General features: G+C 37.2%; 1 protein-coding gene and 1 pseudogene across 1 annotated transcript in view; both read right to left on the bottom strand.

Annotated features, from left to right (window-relative positions):
* The window catches only part of FAM193A (family with sequence similarity 193 member A), a 225,216-nt gene that overhangs the window by 148,368 nt on the left and 58,011 nt on the right, over positions 1–18,837 (bottom strand). The window lies entirely within an intron of this gene.
* LOC114023582 lies at positions 1,288–4,387 on the bottom strand (annotated as a pseudogene).

The following is an 18,837-nucleotide window of genomic DNA, read 5'->3' as shown; positions in this document are numbered from 1 at the left end:
GTCCAGAGATAAGAGTATGTGGAGGGGAATAAGGTATAAGAAGACTAGGAGAGTAGGACAGGATTACTTTTAGCTATGAAGGGCTTTAAAAGCCAAACAGAGGATTTTATATTTGATTCTGAAAGTGACAGGGAGCCATGGGAGTTTAATAAATAGGGGTGGAAAGACGGTAATGTGGTCATATCTGACCTTTATAAAGACCATTTTCACAGTAGAATGGAAGAATGAGTAGAGTGGAAAGAGACTTATTATCAGAAGGCTATTAAAATAGTCCAGGGGTGAGGTGATAAAGGCCTGTACCAATGTGGTGGCAGTGTCAGAGGTCAGAAAGAGGTGTGTAACACACACACACACACACACACACACTCACACTTCACAGAAGGCAGAATCCATAAGATTTGGGAATATATAGAATGGGAGGAGACAATAAGGAGTTAAGGAGGACACCAAGGTTGTGATGCTGAGTAACCATGGGGACAGTGGTGTTCACAACAGTTATAGAGATGTTAGAGGACGGTTTGGGGAAAAGATAATGAGTTCTGTTTTGGACATGTTGAGTTTAAGATGTCTACAAGATATCCAGTTTAAGATGTTCAGTGGAGCTAGAAATGTGAGACTAGAGGGCAAGAAAGAGCTTAGGCTGGATAAAGAGATCTGAAAATCATCTGCACAACAGTGATAATTGAATCCAGGGGAGCAAATGGGGTCACTAAATGAAATAGTATAGAGGGAGGGAAAAAAGAGGGTGAGCGCAGAACCTTGGAGGACATCTATGGTTAGTGAGCATGAAGATTCAGTGAAGGTACCTATGAAGGAGCAGTCAGATAGAGCAGTTTCATAGACACCTAGAGAGAAAAGATGATCAAAAAGAGGGTAAATGACAGTGACCAAGGCTACAGAGAGGTCAAAAAGGACATTAGATTTGGTATTTAAGATAGTAATAATTACTTTAGAGAGAGTAATTTTAGTTAAATGATGCGGTTGGTAGACAAACTGTAGAAAGTTAAGAAAAGAAAGTGGAGGCATTGATTATAGAAAAGAGAGTTTTACTCAAGGAGTTTAGCCACAAAAGAAGAGATATAGGATGATAGCTAGCAGGAATGAAATAGATTAGCAGGAATGAAATGATTAAGTCAAGGCTTTCTGAGAACAGGAGACACATGGGTGGGTTTACAGGTCATGACCAAAAAAAGATCCTAGACACATTTCAATAAATGTTTAAAAAAAAAAAATTGTCAAGACCTCTCAGAACTAGAGCGCAAAGTGGAAAAAGAAAGAATCCACTGGTCACTTGGAAGAAACCTAAAATGAAAACTCTCAGGACATTATCACCAAAATCTAGTCCTAGATCAAAGAATAAAAACTACAAGCAGCTGGAAAGAAAGAATTTAAGTATTGAGGAACCACAGTGAAGATCACACATGATTTAGCAGTCACAATTATGAAGGAGCAGAGAGCCTGGAATACAATATTCTAAAAAGCAAAGGACATAGGCTTAGAACCAAGAATTATTTACCCAGTAAAACTGAGTATAATCATATAAAAGGGAAAAAGGATATTCAACAAAATAGAAGACTTCCAAATATTCCTGATGAAAAGAAAGGAACTCCTAGAAACTTTGAAATTCAAACACAGGAGTTAAGAGAAACATAAGAAGGTAAACATGAATACTCATAAAAGACAAAAAAGGGCAAACTTTGTATTTTAATATGGGGAAATCATAAATGTATACCCTCTGAATCCTATTATCAGAGGTCATAAAAAAAGACATCTAATTAGAAGGCCTAGGTGTGGTCCTATTATGTCTTGATGATGTTAAAAGATTAGAGAGGGGAAGAGGAATAAACTAGAGGTGAGAAGGAAAATTATCTCACATGATCTGGGAGGTCAAGTAGAAATCTATACGGAAAAAAGATGAAAGGGAAGCTAATTACACTTTCATCTCACTCTCATCTGAAATAATAAAAGGAGGAAAGAATATATATATATTCTTTATATATATATATATTTTATATATATATGAATATATGTGAACATACATATACACAGACACAACTGGTTACAAAAATATGTCATTCAGTAGGGAAACAGGAGGGAAAGCCAAGAACAGAGAAAGGGAAATTAGGGGGAGAGATTAGTTCTAAGCAAAACAAACTCTAAGGATATACAAGAATATTTATATCTTTTTTTGAGGAAGGGGAGATTTGAGGGAATGCCTATAAATCAAGGAACGGCTCAACAAGAATACTAATGTGCTATAAGAAATTATGAAGGAGATGGTTTCAGATAGAATACTAATGTGTTATAAGAAATTATGAAGGAGATGGTTTCAGAGAAACCTAAGATTTGTATGAAATGATGCAGAATGAAAGGGGAAGAATCAGAAAAATGTATACGACAATACTGTAAAGACAAACAACTTTGAAAGACTTGATCTTTCAAGACTTTGAAAGAACTATGATCAGCATAATAATAAACTATGATTCCAAAGAAGTAATGATGAGACATGAGAGATTAAAGACTCAGTAAAGAATGATACATGGGATTTTTTTTTGTGTGTATATGTTATATTCCCTTGGGACACAGCCAATTCAGAAATTTGTTTCACTTGACTACATGTTTAAAACAGAGGTTTTTCTTCTTTTTTTCTCAAAGGGAAAAGGGGAGTAGGGGGAGGAACTTTGTTTATTTAAAAAAAATTAATAAAGAAACTTTAAAAAAAATTTAAGGAGATACAAGGCTAATGTTTGGCAATGCATGACTAGCAGTTAGATAATGGGCAAGGGGCTTGCGATAGTAGAGTTGAACAGATTCACCAAAGGGTCAAGATAGTTAACAGTCAATACACATTTATTAAGTGCCTAATATATACCAGGCACTGTGCTAAACAATAGGGATACAAATACAAAAAAGACAGTACCCTTCCTCAAGAAGCTTACAATCTAATGGGGGAGGACAACACACACACACACACACACACACACACACACACACACACACACACTCACTCTGAAGTGAGAGGTGGGTACCCAGCAAGGGGGGAAGGAATGGTAGAGAAAGCAGGGAAATCTAAAATGAGTGCTGCTGTACAATCACTCAATCAGCAATAATTTATTAAGCACCTACTATGTGCCAGGCACTGTGCTAAGCACTGGGGATACAAAAAGGGATAAAACAGTCTTTGCCCTCAAGGTACTTACAATTTAATGGGGGAAATGACATACAAACAAATATATACAAACAAGCTCTCTAAAGGATAAATAGGAAATAATCAAAAGAGGTAAGGCACTAGAATTAAGAATAGTTAGGAAAGGCTTACCGTAATTGGGACTTAAAGGAAGCCAGTAAAGTAAGTAGGTGAAGATGAGGTGGGAAAACCTTCCAGGCATGGAAGAAAATACTTTCTTTCCTTACTAGTCCCCTCCCACCTCCACCCCTGCTCCACTGGTCATGAGACTTTAAATTCAAGATAAAGCTGACTGGAAAAACTAATATGATTTCTTCCTTGAGTAGAGTACAAAAGGTAGAGAAATTCCTTGAGTACACAGGTGACACTTTTCTTCTCATCTCATCAGTTCCTGGAGAAAGTACCAGCAAAAAGAAATCCTTGAAGATAACGGGTATAAACTCAGAAAAGATATAAATCTTCTTAGATCCCAGTAAGAGTTCAGATGCCAGATAAGCTGACAGACACTTCTGTCTAAAGTACCCAGGTTTGCCCTTTTCCTTAAAAAAGTCAACTCTTCTTAGCAGCATGGTGGGCCACTGACAGAGGGAAAGGATCCAGGAACTTTTAGATCTGAGAGAGATATTTTCCCATGGAGAAAATTTTATGAATGACATCTTTCAGGCAAATAACACTTAATTTCCCTTGATGCTTCATAATCAGGGTATTACCTGTTAGGGAGACTTATTATTTATCCTCACTTGTCCTTGTTTCAGAATAAATTCATGGACAGACTTCAAGTTAGGATAGCCCCTTCAGGTTAGGACAGCTATATAAGGCTCTCTAATTCACAGGTTCTTTAAGAAAGAAGCCACTATAAATTTTCGTCAGACAAAGTTTCTCTATTGTCTGTCACCTGGATGCTCATTCCATTAATCCTCTACATATGGACTTCAAAGACCAGACAGTGTCTATCCCTGGGCATATGGCACCCAGGATTCTAATCTAGACATGTGAGATGTGCTACAATATAGATACTCTAATGGAATTCATGAACAAATGATTCCAGCCACTTGAATTTAAGCTGACTCCCTTTCTTTTGCTTCTTGTTTTCCAAAAGTAATTGCTTAGTCTAAGGCTTTGAGTGCTTGATAAGCTTTCCTCTTCTTCAATAGGTTCTCTTGAAAAAAGAATCTTTTTTCTGGGCTCAGGTTCAACCATCTTTCCTATGTCCCCAACTGACCATATACAGCTCCACACTACTCTTTAAGTCCAAAATGAGTACAGCCAAGTGGGAAATGAGATGTCTGAGGAGATGTCAGTCCTGTTTCCCTCCTTAAATTCAATCTATAGTTCCATTCTCCAATCAGAAATGTAGATGGTACTCACAAGATGTGATTAACAAAGGTGTGTCTTGCAAGATGATTAGAAATCCCAATGATGAGTTTACAGGGGGTATAAGAAGAGTGGCCAATGCAGAGGTAATGGTCTAGGAAAGAACTGAGAGACTGCTGAGTATAGCAACACATGTCTATAATGACAAACTGAGGATTGTGGATCACTTGAGCTTGGGAATTCTGAGACGCAGTAGGGCGAAAGCCACTCAGGTACAGCACTAAGATTGGCACCAATATAGGGCGCCCCCAAGGACAGGGGATCGCCAGGGTTGAATTAGGACAGGTCAGAAATACCAAAGGTCTAAGCTTTCATGCAAATTAGGAGTGGAATTGGGCCTCTTGAGTGGCTACTAAATGTTGATTCATCCCTTGACATTCGTGGGTTTCACATTTGCAGTTTATCATTAATTAAATGGGAATGTACGGAGATATGCAAGGTAGTGAAGGAAATCTCAGACAAATATGTGTATGTACAGAAAACTAAAAAAATTTAGCAAGTCATAAATGCACAAATATTGTATATTATTAATCTAGTATTTGCTAGCAGAAGTACGCATACATAAATTTATTACAAACAAATTTTGTTAAAAATTTCAGTGTGCCAAAGAATTACAGGCTACACATTCTCTTTGGGAACACCTCTTGGTCTCTCTACCACCCACACTCAGTCACGTGATTTTTCTCCCACAGTGATCACTGTATCTTACACTTTTGCTAGGAGAGGGAAATCCATGAAGCAGCTGCCCTAGCTACACCAGCTGCTGCAAACACTCTGCATAGTTTGTGAGATATTAATCTCTCTCAAGTAGAAACTGCAACTTTTTTTTATGGGTGCCAGTGTGTTGTTTTACTTGTTTTGTGTTAAATAAAGACCAGAATTGTTAAAAATAAAGGTTTGGCTTAGGTCCTAGAGACATCCATAGTTTTTCACATTTGTGGAGGTCGTGTGCTCCTACTCCTCTCCCCGCCACCCCCAATGAAATGTTGAAGTACCAGTGTACTTCTAACCTGAACAAGAGAGGGAGATCCAGCCTCAATAAATAAATAAGCTGAGGCTGGAGGTACTGGAAGTCATGGTGATCTCCAATGGATTTATCACGAACAGGTTAAGGGGCTGAAAAGCAGAGGGAACAGTAGAATAACAACAGATTATGATCAGCTAAAGAAATTTCATAGTTCCCGAATAAGAAAGTGGAACATGAAGGTAATGGCAAGATCAAGCATATCATTTCTCTGTACGTAGCTGAGGTAGAATGGAACTGGTTGTGGGAAATGAGTACGTCAAGAAACTAAGAACTTAAAGAGTGTCTGAAGGAATATCAATACGTATGCTGAAGTCTCCTAATATGAAAGAAGGAGTTAGGAAGGAAATAAAGACTGCAAGTGAGGCATTAAACTCACTGAGGAGGGAAGGAGAGTGTCCTGAAGGTGAGGAAACACAGCCAAAATAAAATCTTACCTGGGTGATAAATATGAATTAAATAAGCATTAAAGGTGGAGAGATTACTTTGTGATGGAGAGAAAGGGAGAGTCTACAAGTGGCAAAGGGAAAAGCAAGAATTACTCCAAGTCTCCCACAATGCTAATAAATCAGGGGACATGAAAGTGCAACCAGTTATGGAAATAGTGGTCAGGGATGCTTTGAGATTGGGGGAACCAAGTTTCAATAAATGCAAGTTGGAAAGAATAAGAAAGGAAAAGATTTAAGATGAAAACGATTTCATTACATATGGAACTGGTCTTTCAGAGAGGCATAGTTAAAATGGTATATAAATCTTATGTGCTAAGTGTTTTGGAGGTTAGGTTGAGGATGGGAACAAGGGATTAAGGAGTAGGAGGGGGGAACAGGATTAGTAAAATGAGAGGGGGTTTAGAATCACTAGCATGGGAAGGATATGATGGGGTGGAATATGGCATCACTGAGGAATGAGTTTGGGCAGGTTATCTTCATCTCCAGGGAGCTAGACACCCAATATGGAGTGACACACACCAAGCTAAATATGACCGGGGTGGGGGGGGACTGGGGCAGGGTACAGTGCATGCAGAGAAGAGGGAAGTAAGGAGAGAGAAAAAGGGTGGGGAGAAGGATAACAAACTTCCAGCTCTGAGAACATATACCATAAACATCATGTTGCCCATTACTGCCATATGGAAGAATCATTAGAAGATCAATAGGGCTGGAGAAGGAAAGGAAAGGCCCAGAAGGAGGGAGGCAGGCTGGCAGGTGGGCGAACAACTCATTCTAACAATACACTTGGGAAATTATACTTCTAAACTAAATTCTATTCCAAAATGTTGATACATATGTCTCCGCTGTGAATATCAATGTTAGAATAGATATTTTTTAAAAAGCCATATGAATTTCTCTATCACAAAAACACAGCTAAAATGGAAACTAATAAAATATTATTCCATAGCCATATGTCCCTCCCCAAACAAAATTTACTTCACTGTTTTGTTTTTATACACACAAGCATCTGAACTAAATTATGCCTGGAAACATGATGGGAAAATCTTCTGAGTATTCTGAGCATTTCAATATAGACAAGTTTATAAATTTCTATGGAATTATTAATGAAATATAATAAAACATGGATTGCTATTTTGTTTATTTCTATAACTAAAAGGTACAAAAAGGTACTAAAAAGTGTAGATTCACTCTTCTTTAAAAGAAAAACAACAGCTTTTTTTTTTTAAGGCCAAGAGAACTAAGTGATCTTTAACTTATGGCAGCAATATCCAATTTCTGCTCTATAAATGATTCATTGTGACATCCAACGAATAAAAACCACTAAATTGTTTCCACACAGTTGACGGAGAATAGAAATAGCTGCAAATAAGGTTTTATAATAAGATAATTCAAGTTTTCAACCTAACCTAAACGTACGTCTAAATTTTGAACAGTATTCAAATATCTAGTTAAAAACTTCATGCTCCTAACACTTGACCTAGCAAAAATAAACACCATTTCAACAAAGTAGGGACATGTAAGCACCATAAAGTTACAAATACCAATCTTACAAATACCTTATTGACAAGAACTGCCAGTCAAATACTTCTTTTCTCCTTGCTGAAAACAGAAGCCAAGATATACTGGGAAGCCAGTACCACTTGGTGTCTAGGCATGAGTAACTATCTTGTCCAGCACTCTATTTTTATCCAATCACCTTAACCCCGAGAGTCTGTGAACACATTACGTTACATACTTTTTCTCTGTCCATTACCATTTAAAACTCAATTAATCCCATAAAAGATAATCTCTTTCCCATATCTTTTTTGACCTCTTTTCCTTCTCTCTGCCAATATTTTTGCAGTTAACTCAGGAAATTCATTAAGGGTTCCATTTGTGAAATAAAAGATAGTTTTATTCATAGCTTAAGTATAAGATTAGCCTTAATAATAAAAGTCTAGCAATAAAAACTACCAGTTTTAAAGCAAAATTTGACACAAGCAGTGTCTGCCTTTAAATTTTATTGTCATCAGAAAATCGTCAAATCTCTAAGACACTTAAAGTTTCCATATATATCCCCATCCTGCTCTACTTAACCTGATTTTCTTCAAACACAGACAGCTGTATATTCACCAAGGGATATACCCATTTAACAAAATGCAAAATTATGGTTATGTCTTCTCCATCCTCAAAAACTCCTCATTTTATCAATCCCCACACGGTATTATTTCATGTCTCTTTTGCAGATGGCACTTATCTCTGTAACATACAGTCTCAGAGAACTTCCTTGGGCACAGGGTTTTTAGTGACTTGCCCAGGGTCACACAGCCACTGTATCAGAGGTTAAGGTTTAAAATCAGATTTTCTTGCCTTCCAGGCCAGCCTCTCTATATATTTATAAGTAATTTTTAAAAAACACCCATAAAAATGAGATGGGAGTAAAATATAATTGCTTCAGTCAGTCAATAAGCATTTATTAAACCCCTACTATATATCAGGTGCTGTACTAAGTAAGAACTGGAGGAGACAAAGAAAGAAAAAATCAATAGTTTTCATTTTTAAAAATTCATTTATTACATTGAAATTTTATCTTGACTTGGCACTGCTATCAATAGTTTTGTAAATAACAATCTTTCTTAATGAGTTTTAGCAGCATATTATACCTATGTAAGCAAATGAGTATCTTTAAATACAACTTGTTTTATCTAGCTACAATTTAAAATAGGAAGATTATAGTCTCTCAATTCATCAGCAAAATCTTTTAACAGGCAATTTTTCTTCCCATAGTATTAACTGCAAGTAGAACCATACAAATTTGCTTTGCATATGATTCTCTGAGCATCAGTTCAACCAAACCAATACTTAGCTTATCTGTAATCAACCTATTCAAAGTAAGTAATCCTTGTGATGTTCAAAATATATCAGTGGCAACAATGTCAACGCAAGCAAGATTAGAAGGAAATCAGAAAGCTGGGAAATAATTTTTAAAGAGTGTCTCTGATAAAGGTCTCATTTCTAAAATATATAGAGTTAAATATGTAAGAATATAAGTCATTCCCCAATTGATAAATGGTCAAAGGATATGAACAGGCAGTTTTCAGAGGTAAAAACTAAAGCTATTTACAGTCATATGAAAAAATGCTCTAAATCACTATTGATTAAAGAAACGCAAATTAAAACAACTCTGAGGTACCATCTCACACCTATGAGATTGGCTAACATGCCAAAAAAGGAAAATAATAAATGTTGGAGAAGATGTGAGAAAATTGGAACATTAATGCTTTGTTAGCGGAGTTATGAACTGATCGAACCATTCTGGAGAGCAATTTAGAACTGCACCCAAAGGACTATAAAACTGTGTGTACCCTTTGATCCAGAAATACCACTTCTAAGAGGTCTGTATCCCAAAGAGATCATACAAAAGGAAAAAGGACCTACTTGTACAAAAATATTTATAGCAGCTCTTTTTGTGGTGGCAAAGAATTGGAAATTGAGGGAATGACCATCAATTGGGGAACGGCTGAACAAATTGTGATATATGAATGGAATACTATTGTGCTATAATAAATGATGAGCAGATAGACTTCAGAAAAACCTGGAAGGACTTGTATGGATTGATACTGAGTGAAGTGAGCAGAACCAGGAGAACATTGTACACAGTAACAGCCACATTGTGCAACGATCAAGTATAATAGACTTAGCTCTTCTCAGCAATACAATGTAAGACAATTCCAAAAGACTCATGATGGAAAATACTTCCACATCCAGAGAAAGAACTGGTGGAGCCTTGAATGCAGATCAAAGCATACTATTTTCATTTTCTTTGGTTTTTTTTGTGTTTTTCCCCCTTTTGCTCTGTTTCTTCTTTCACAACATGATTAATGTGGAAATATATTTAATATGATTATACATGTACAGCTTACATCAGATTATTTGACGTCTTGGAGAGAGAAGGAAAGGAGGGAGAAAAAAATTTGAAACTCAAAATCTTATAAAAGTGAATGTTGAAAACTATCTTTACATGTAATTGGAAAAAATAAATACTATTAAATGGGAAAAAAAAGAAATAGAATAAACTACTTCTTATAAGGAAATGAACAAAAAACCCTAAAGTATCAGTTCTATTTTATATAATTTTTGCTGGAAAATTCCCATCTTGAACATACAATGTTATATGTACATTTTCAAGATGCTGTTTCAAATGATTAGGGTTTTCACATGACCCAGAAATGAAGCATTTGTTTTTCTTCCGAAATTTTTCTTATTATTTTTAGTATTCTTTTCTTTTTAAGTTTTGAATTCTAAATTCTCTCCCTCTCTCCCACCACACTCTCTCACATTCACTAAGAAGGCAAGCAATATGGTATCAATTACACATGTGAAATCCTGCAAAACACATTTCCACATTAACCATATTTAAAAAAAAAAAGGAAAAATTTCAAAAATGAGAAAATTGTACGTCAATTTGCAGTCAGGGTTCATTAGTTTTCCCTCTGGAAGTAGATATCATTTTTTCATCATGAGTCCGTTGAAATTGTCTTGGATCATTGTATTAATCAGAGTAGCCAAGTCTTTCACAATTGATTGTTACAACACTGCTGTTAATGTGCACAATGATCTCTTGGTTCTTCTCACTTCACTATGCATCAGTTCATACAAATTTTGTCATTTTTCTGAAACCATCCTCCTTTGTCATTTCTTAAAGCAGAAGAGCATTCTATGATAATCATATGCCACACCTTATTCAGTCAGACCCAATTGAAAGGCATTCCCTCCATTTCCAATTCTTTGCACCCACAAAAAAAGCTGCTATAAACATTTTATACATACAGGTTTTTGTCCCTTTTCTTTGATCTCTTTGGGATACAGAACTAGCAGTGGTATTGCTGGGTTAAAGGGTATGCAGTTTTATAGTCTTTTGGGCATAGTTCCAAATTACCATCTAGAATGGTTGGACCAGTTCACTACTCCACCCGTAGTTTATTAATGTACTTATTTTCTCTCATCCCTTCCAGCATTTGCCATTTTTGATAGAGGTAAGGCGAGACCCTCAGAGTTAGTTTGCCTTTCTTTAATCAGCAGTGATTTAGAGAACTTTTTTTCATATGACTATAAATAGTTTTGATTTCTTTTTCTGAAAATTGCCTGTTCATCTCCTTCAATCATTTATCAGTTGGGGAATGGATCTTATTTTTATAAATTTGACTCAATTCTATGTTTAGTATATACTTGAGAAATGAGGCCTTTATCAAAGAAACTTACTGTAAAAATTTTCTAATTTTACTTCAAGCCTATGGTATCTTTTGGTATAAAATAGTTTCCCCTGATTATTTCCTTTAATTAAATCTATTTTTGCTTTGACTGAGCTCATGATTGCTATCTCTGCTTTTTTTTTTAACTTCAGTTGAAGCATAATAGATTCTGCTCCAGTCCTTTACTTAAACCGTGTGTGTCTGTTTCAAGTATATCTCTTATAAACAACATAATGATGGATTGCAGTTTTCTAATCCATTCTGCTATCTTCTTCTGTTTTATGGGTGAGTTCATCTCATTCACAATCACAGTTAAAACTGCTAGCATATAGCTGAACAGGTTCATCCTCCATTATAAAGTTCTTCCTTGTACTCATCTTTTATATGAGAAAATTTCCCCATTCTACCTTTTACCCCCTTCTCCCTTCTTTCTCACCCCTTCTTTTTTCCTGGAGATCATTCCAACACAATTGACTTATACCCATGCCCTTTGCCTATGTAAACTCTTTTTAACTGCTCTAATAAGGATAATGTTTTTATGAATTACATGTATCATCATCCACATAGGAATGTAAACAGTTTAACTTTATTGGGTCCCTTGTGATGCTTTTATGCTTCTCTTGAGTCTTGTGTCTGAATGTCAGATTTTCTATTCAACTCTGGTCTTTTCATCAGGAATGCTTGAACATCCTTTATCTCATTAAATATCCATTTTTCCTCTGAAGGATTATACTCAGTTTTGCTGGGTAGATTATTCTTGGTTGCAACCCTAGCTCCTTTGTTTCCCAGAATATCATAATCCAAGCCCTCCATTTCTTAATATGGAAGCCGCTAAATCTTGTGTTATCCTGATACATATTTGAATTGTTTCTTTCTGACTTCTTGAAGTAGTTTCTCTTTGATCTAGAAGCTCAGGAATTTAGTCATAATAATCTTGGTAGTTTTCATTTTGGGATTTCTTTCAGGAAATGATCAGTGGATTCTTTCCATTTCTATTATGCCCTCTAAGATACCAGGAAAATTTTCCTTGGTAATTTCTTGAAATATGATGTCCAGATTCTTTCTTTGATCATGGCTTTCAGGTGGCCCAACAATTAAATCAAATCATCTCTCCTTGATCTACTTTTCGGGTAAGTTGTTTTTCCAATGAGATACTTCACATTTTCATATTATGATTTTGTTTTGTTTCTTGAAGTCTCAAGGAGTCATTAGTTTCCACTAGCCTAATTCTAATTTTTAAGGAATTACTTTCTTCAGTGAGCTTTTTTTTAACCTCTTTTTCTGTCTGGTCAATTCTGTTTTTAAACGTGTTCTTCTCTTCAGTGAATTTTTGTGCCTCTTTTACAATTAGGCCAATTCTGCTTTTTAAAATGTTGTTTTCATTTTTGGGGGCCTCCTTTGCCAAGCTATTATTTTTTTTCATACTTTTCTGGCATCACTCTCATTTACCCCCCAATTTTTCCTCTACCACTCTTAGCTCTCTCTTTAACTCTTCCAGGAATTCTTGTTGGGCTTGGGTCCCAACAGCATCTTTCATTGAGGCTTTGTGTGTAGCTGTTTTCACCTTGATGTCTTCTGAGTTTGGACCTTGGTATTCCCTGCCACATAGCAGCTTTTTATGGTCGAATTTTTTTTCCTGTTGTTTGCTCACTTTTCCAGTCTATTTCTTGCCTTTAAATTTTATTTTAAAGTTGGGCTCTGCTCACTTGGAGATGGGGACACACTGTGCCAACCTTCAGTCCATTTAGTGCTGTAGTTCTCAGAACCAGCAAGTTTTTGGTGTTTTCCAACGTAGTGTGATCCCAGGAGGATAGGGTTCCTACTCTCCTTGTGTACACTCTGGTCTTTACACAGGAAGGGCCTCTGATTTCCTGCAGCCATAATGGCTCCTCTTTGCTTTGGAACTGTGACCAGGACACTTGCTCTCTTGTGACCGACTACCAGTACTCCTTTCTGCCCTAGAACTGCGAACCAGAACTAAGCATGGACAACAAAGTTGCCACTCAGTGCTAGTTATAACCAGTGCCAGCAAAGGGGCCCCTGTAATCTCTTTCTTTTTCTTACCATCTCTGGACTGAAAGCTCCCAATAGCTGTTGCTGCTACAGCTGCTACTGTCCCCACTATGAGTGTGGGTTCTGGACAGGCCTCTACACCAATGTCACAGATTTCTCCCGCCAACCTCTTTAAATTTTCTTAGGTCAGAAAAATGACTCACTCCAAACTTTTGTTGGCTCTGCTGCTCTAAAATTTGATTTGAGGCATTATTTTAAAGTTGTTTGGATAGGAATGTTAGGAGAGTTCAGCTGGGCAGCTGCCCCTAATCTACCACCTTGGCTTGGAATAAAGCATTTGTACAAAGTAAATGCAGAATTTTTGTTCTTCAACAATAACAGTACTTATAAATACCAATGATACAGTGAATCATATATTCCAGATTTGGGTTTTTGTGTTTCTAATTTCCAGTACTTAAATAGTACATTTTGTGGGGGGGGGGGGCAGTTGGGGCTAAGTGACTTGTCCAGAGTCACACAGCTAGTGAGTCTTATATGTCTGAGGTCAGATTTGAACTCAGGTCTTCCTGACTCCAAGGTCAAAGCTCTATCCACTGTGCCACCTAGCTGCCCCAATAGTACATTTCTTATAGCTGTTCGAACTACTGAATATATTTTTTCTTCAAACTTATTCACCACAAAAGAATAATATTTCATTCTTCAAAAGTTAAGAGAAAAAACATTAGGACAAATTTAAAATTAACTGTTGATAATTTGAAACAATTTCATTTTTCAGGTATTTCATTTCTTTAAATTTATACTTTAGCGAGGGGAGGAAATTGAGGGGGGAAGGGGAACGACTGTATTTAACAAAACTAACCGTGCTAAGAAATGTAACAGACTTAATGGCACTTTTAACTTCCACACAAAAGTTGTTTCAAGTTTAGACATCTCACATTCAAATCCAACAACAAGCAACAAGAAGACACAATTCATCTGTGTCATAATTCTACCCAAAACTGACAATAACAGTGGCAAATCATGCCCATATCAAGACTGGACCACTGTTAACTCAAAACCAACTGCATTTATACGTGCTATACTAAATAATCAGAGCTACAATTACTTGCAGTTGAAGTTTATTCAAGTAAGTCTGGCTTTTGACTTTGGTTTGAACTTGTTACTGAAATAAAAAACAGTATTTACGTAGCAGTTGTACTAAAAAATAACCAATAATTTTGATCACTGATTCCTTCCTCAAGAATCTAGCACACCTTTCCCCAAGGAGACACCTGCCATAAGTTTGAAAAACTTTGGAATAGTGTAATTTCTGTTGTCAATGACTGCCCATTTTACTTCTAGAACATCTTCCACATATGCCCCCTCATCTCCTCTGACACTGCCACCATCCTGACACAGGACCTAATCACTTCACACCTAGACTACTGAAATAGCCTGTGTTGTAGTGCTTTAGTCTCCCCAGAAACCAAACCTTTTCTCCAAAAGGAGTTGTGGAAAACTGTACCAAATGCAACATGAGTGAATGATGCAGCAGAAAGAAAGAGTACTGGATTTGGAGCCAGAGGTGTTGGGTTAAAACCCCAGTTCTGCCACTTAACCACCTGTGTGACCTTGGACAAATCACTTAATTTTTCTTGACCTCTCTTTGCTAATATGTAAAAATGAAGTTGTACCAGATGACCTTTAATGTCTATTCCAGCTCTAAGTATGATCATATCCTGATTTAATTTAGAGCAACTTTTGTAGGTTTTGTAGGTAAAGCACAAGTCTCTCCCCACCCCAGTCCGTCTCTCTCTCTCTCTCTCTCTCTCTCTCTCACACACACACACACACACACACACACACACACACACACACACACGTCTCCTATTCAATAAACTTCAGGGACTCGCTATCACCTCCAAGATCAAATACAAAACTGTTTGACTTCTAAACCAATTTATAACCTGTTCCCCCATCCCCCACACCTTATACTCCACCAGTACTCTGAGTGACAATGGCCTCCTTGCTGTTCCTAAGACATTACTCCATCCCCTGATTCTAGGCATTTTCACTGACTCACCCAAATGCCTGGAGCTCTCTCCCTCCTAGCTACGCTAACTTCCTTCAAGACCCAGCCAAAGTATCCTGCCTTCTACTAGAAGCCTTTCCCAATACTCCTTAATTCTAATGTCTTCACTCTTATTGAGTATTGCCATTTTATCTTGTATATAGCTTGTTGTTTGCGTTGTTTGCATATCATCTCCCCCACTAGACTATGAGCTTTCTGCCTTTATCTTTAAGACCTGTACTTAGCCCAGTGCCTGTCTGCTTAATAAATCTTTATTGACTGACTAACTAGAAGACTTCAAGGGTATTTCTGGAAAAAGAACGCATAAATTTATTTCCCCCCAAATGTAGCTAGGTATGGAGAGACCACTTAATGATGAATTTTTTGGTCATGGCAACGCATTAAAAATAAAACAAACAAAAAAGATATCAATTCTTTCTGATCTCGTGTTACTTCAGCAGTGAGAAAAGCAAGAGTGGCAATGACAGTCAGAACATGCTAAGATAGATGTTAAGCCATCTATAAACATTTGCCTCTGGGTTTTTATACATACGTGAGACTTGTCCAAGGTATGAGGTATGCATACTACAATAGGAACTGAATCATATTGCTATTGATATTCTTACTGTAAAAGGCAGAAGACAGAAGGAAGTGTGAAGTAAATGAAGGATGTCTCATATTCTCCTTGGAGAAGGTAAACAAAGGAACTGGCAGAGTAAGTTTGATTGTGCATCCAAAGGAAATTAAAAAAAAAATCACTTCTTAGGCTCTGTCGTCATAATTACAACTTACATAGCAACATCTGTTGCAGGGAATAAGAGGCAGAAAAAGTCTACACAGAACCTACAAAAGTTGCTCTAAATTAAATCAGGATATGATCATACTTAGAGCTGGAATAGACATTAAAGGTCATCTGGTACAACTTCATTTTTACATATTAGCAAAGAGAGGTCAAGAAAAATTAAGTGATTTGTCCAAGGTCACACAGGTGGTTAAGTGGCAGAACTGGGGTTTTAACCCAACACCTCTGGCTCCAAATCCAGTACTCTTTCTTTCTGCTGCATCATTCACTCATGTTGCATTTGGTACAGTTTTCCACAACTCCTTTTGGAGAAAAGGTTTGGTTTCTGGGGAGACTAAAGCACTATTCTTCTAAGAACCTCCTTCAGTACCTTGGACCAAGGAATCTCAAGAAAGCCCATGTGACAAAACTGTCAATGGCTTCCCAAATGCCATATTAATAAGTCCTAAGCATTCCACTCAGCAATGTTCTAAATTCCCCAATAGTCTTTAGGGAGGGGGGCCAGGAGTACCACAGCTGGTGGGGCCTAGAGATATCTCAACACAAGGTTCTCAAAGACTTGAAGATCAATTAACACCTATCTCTAGTTACTGAATACTCATAATCTACTTTCTAATTCTCTTTGGTCAATAGGTACCTTCTAGGTAACCACCAAAAGCTTCAGGGCAAAAGGATACAAGGTATCAGGGTATCTATCACCTAGGACCCCTCTTCCTTTGAATGGTCCTTCTCCTACTTCAATCCAGAGGCCATTCTAATCCAATAATGCAAAATGTACCAGGGTAGGCCTTCCTCATGCTGGTCTGGTGATTCAAGTTTAAAACTGGAATGAAATAATGCTCTTGTAAACCATCTAAAAGTTAACAAAATGAAGTTTAATGAGCAGTAGTACAGAAAGGATATTCGGCAAGGGTACAATTTTGATTCATTTAGCCACAACATCCTCATGCATGCTGAATTTTGTACTTAAAGTGACCAGGAAACTACATCAATGCTTTGAGCCTTAAATCAATTAAGTCTCCAGAACAGTTTCAATTGTTAGAAAAACAAAAACAAAACACCAGCCTAATTTACTTGGAGTATACTTGCTCCTATGACAGATGTCAATCTTTATTGGTGGAGGAAATTCCTCAGTGGGAGTTCCCTTTAATCAATGAAATCATTGATCTGATTAAAAAAAAAATCTTTAAATAGATACTAAACAGACAACTAAATGCTAGCCATTTACTTAGCACCTTAAGGCTTCCAATGTGCTTTATGTATGTTATCTCACTTGATTGTCAGAACTCTGGGAGACAGCAGATGCTGTTATTATCATTTTACAGATGAGGTAAGAGAAGTTAAATGACTTGCCCAGGGTCACACAGTTGCTAAGTCCCCAATACAGGGTTTAAACTCAGGTCTTCCTGATCCCAAGTCCAGAACTTCTATGCACTTACATCACAGTGATCTTTATTTTAGTAATGACGAGGTCCAAGCTTTCCCTAAGATATTTTGAAGACTGACTGCTCACAACTTCCTCACACTTGTATTGCCTCCAACTTGGATTTCCTTTGTATAATGTCCAACTGTTCCCCCCCCCTTTTTTTTTCCAGTGCCATTTTTACTTTCTCTATAAGCACATCTGGGATTGTGAGGTACAGGTGAGTCACTGTCCTCAACAGGGAAAAGAGGTTGATAAAAAAAATTTGCAGATCTTTTCCATCTTTGAATTTGTTCTCCTTCCAGTTTTGTCCTCAAATGGCCTTAGAAAGATTTTGTTTTCAGTCTGGTCTCTTAACAAGCTTTCTTTAAACTAGTTTTATCTCCAAAGTTTTTTTCACTTTAAAATTGGGAAAAAATGAAAAAAGAAAGAAAAAGAAAAATTGAACCCCTACAACAGATGCTCCAAACATTGTCTTCTCATGCCTCTTCCTCCACCTCCTATTTAAAAACAGGATCTCTTCTACTTTAATGAGAAAATTAAGACCTTTTGCCATGAGCTCCTTCTCACTATTTCATACCTCCTCAAAAACATCGCTTATTTTCTCTCCCTTTGCTTTAATATCTGATGATGAAGCATACTTTGTCCTTGCCAAGGCCAATCATTCTATTTGAACCATTAATCTCATCCTTTCTGGTCTCTTCTGATGACTCCACAGTCATCCTGATGGGGTTGGGATCTGGGCCCCAGAAAGGAAAAACCCTGGACTTTCCCACATGGCCAAATCTCTGGCATTCCCCTGAGGTTATAATCCCATCAACTGGTCTTTCACTGTGGAACTCCCTATATCCCAAGCCATTTCTCCATTCTCCCTTGCCCTTGTGGTCCAGGTATAGACTACTTGGCCACTCTGAGATGCCTCCCATAATCTTTCTGTATATAAGGTTCACCTTGTCTCCATTAAGATGCTTAGATTGTTAAAATCTAGTGACTGCTGGGATTCTTATAATCTAGCCACTGCTTACTCATGTTCAGACTCCTTAAGAGTCTGCCCAATATGATGGATGTTCTAATAAACCCTGTCTTTGGCTGAAAGAAGGCTTTCAAGCAGGACCTGCGTGTTGTGATTCTTGGGTCCCAGCACCCCTGAGCCCCTAAACTGCATCATTTTGGTGGCCTGTACAGGGAAACTGCCAAACTCCAAGTCCTTCTCCAGCCAAGACTAGAAGGTATGTAAGCCTCCCCCCCTCCCCTCCTTTCTTGCTCTGCAGTTGGGGTTGCTCT

Source organism: Vombatus ursinus, unplaced genomic scaffold, assembly GCF_900497805.2.
Source record: "Vombatus ursinus unplaced genomic scaffold, bare-nosed wombat genome assembly UNPS02014818.1, whole genome shotgun sequence".
Lineage (NCBI taxonomy): Eukaryota > Metazoa > Chordata > Mammalia > Diprotodontia > Vombatidae > Vombatus > Vombatus ursinus.
The sequence above is the reverse complement of the archived record's forward strand: the minus strand, read 5'-3'. Positions and strand labels throughout refer to the sequence as shown.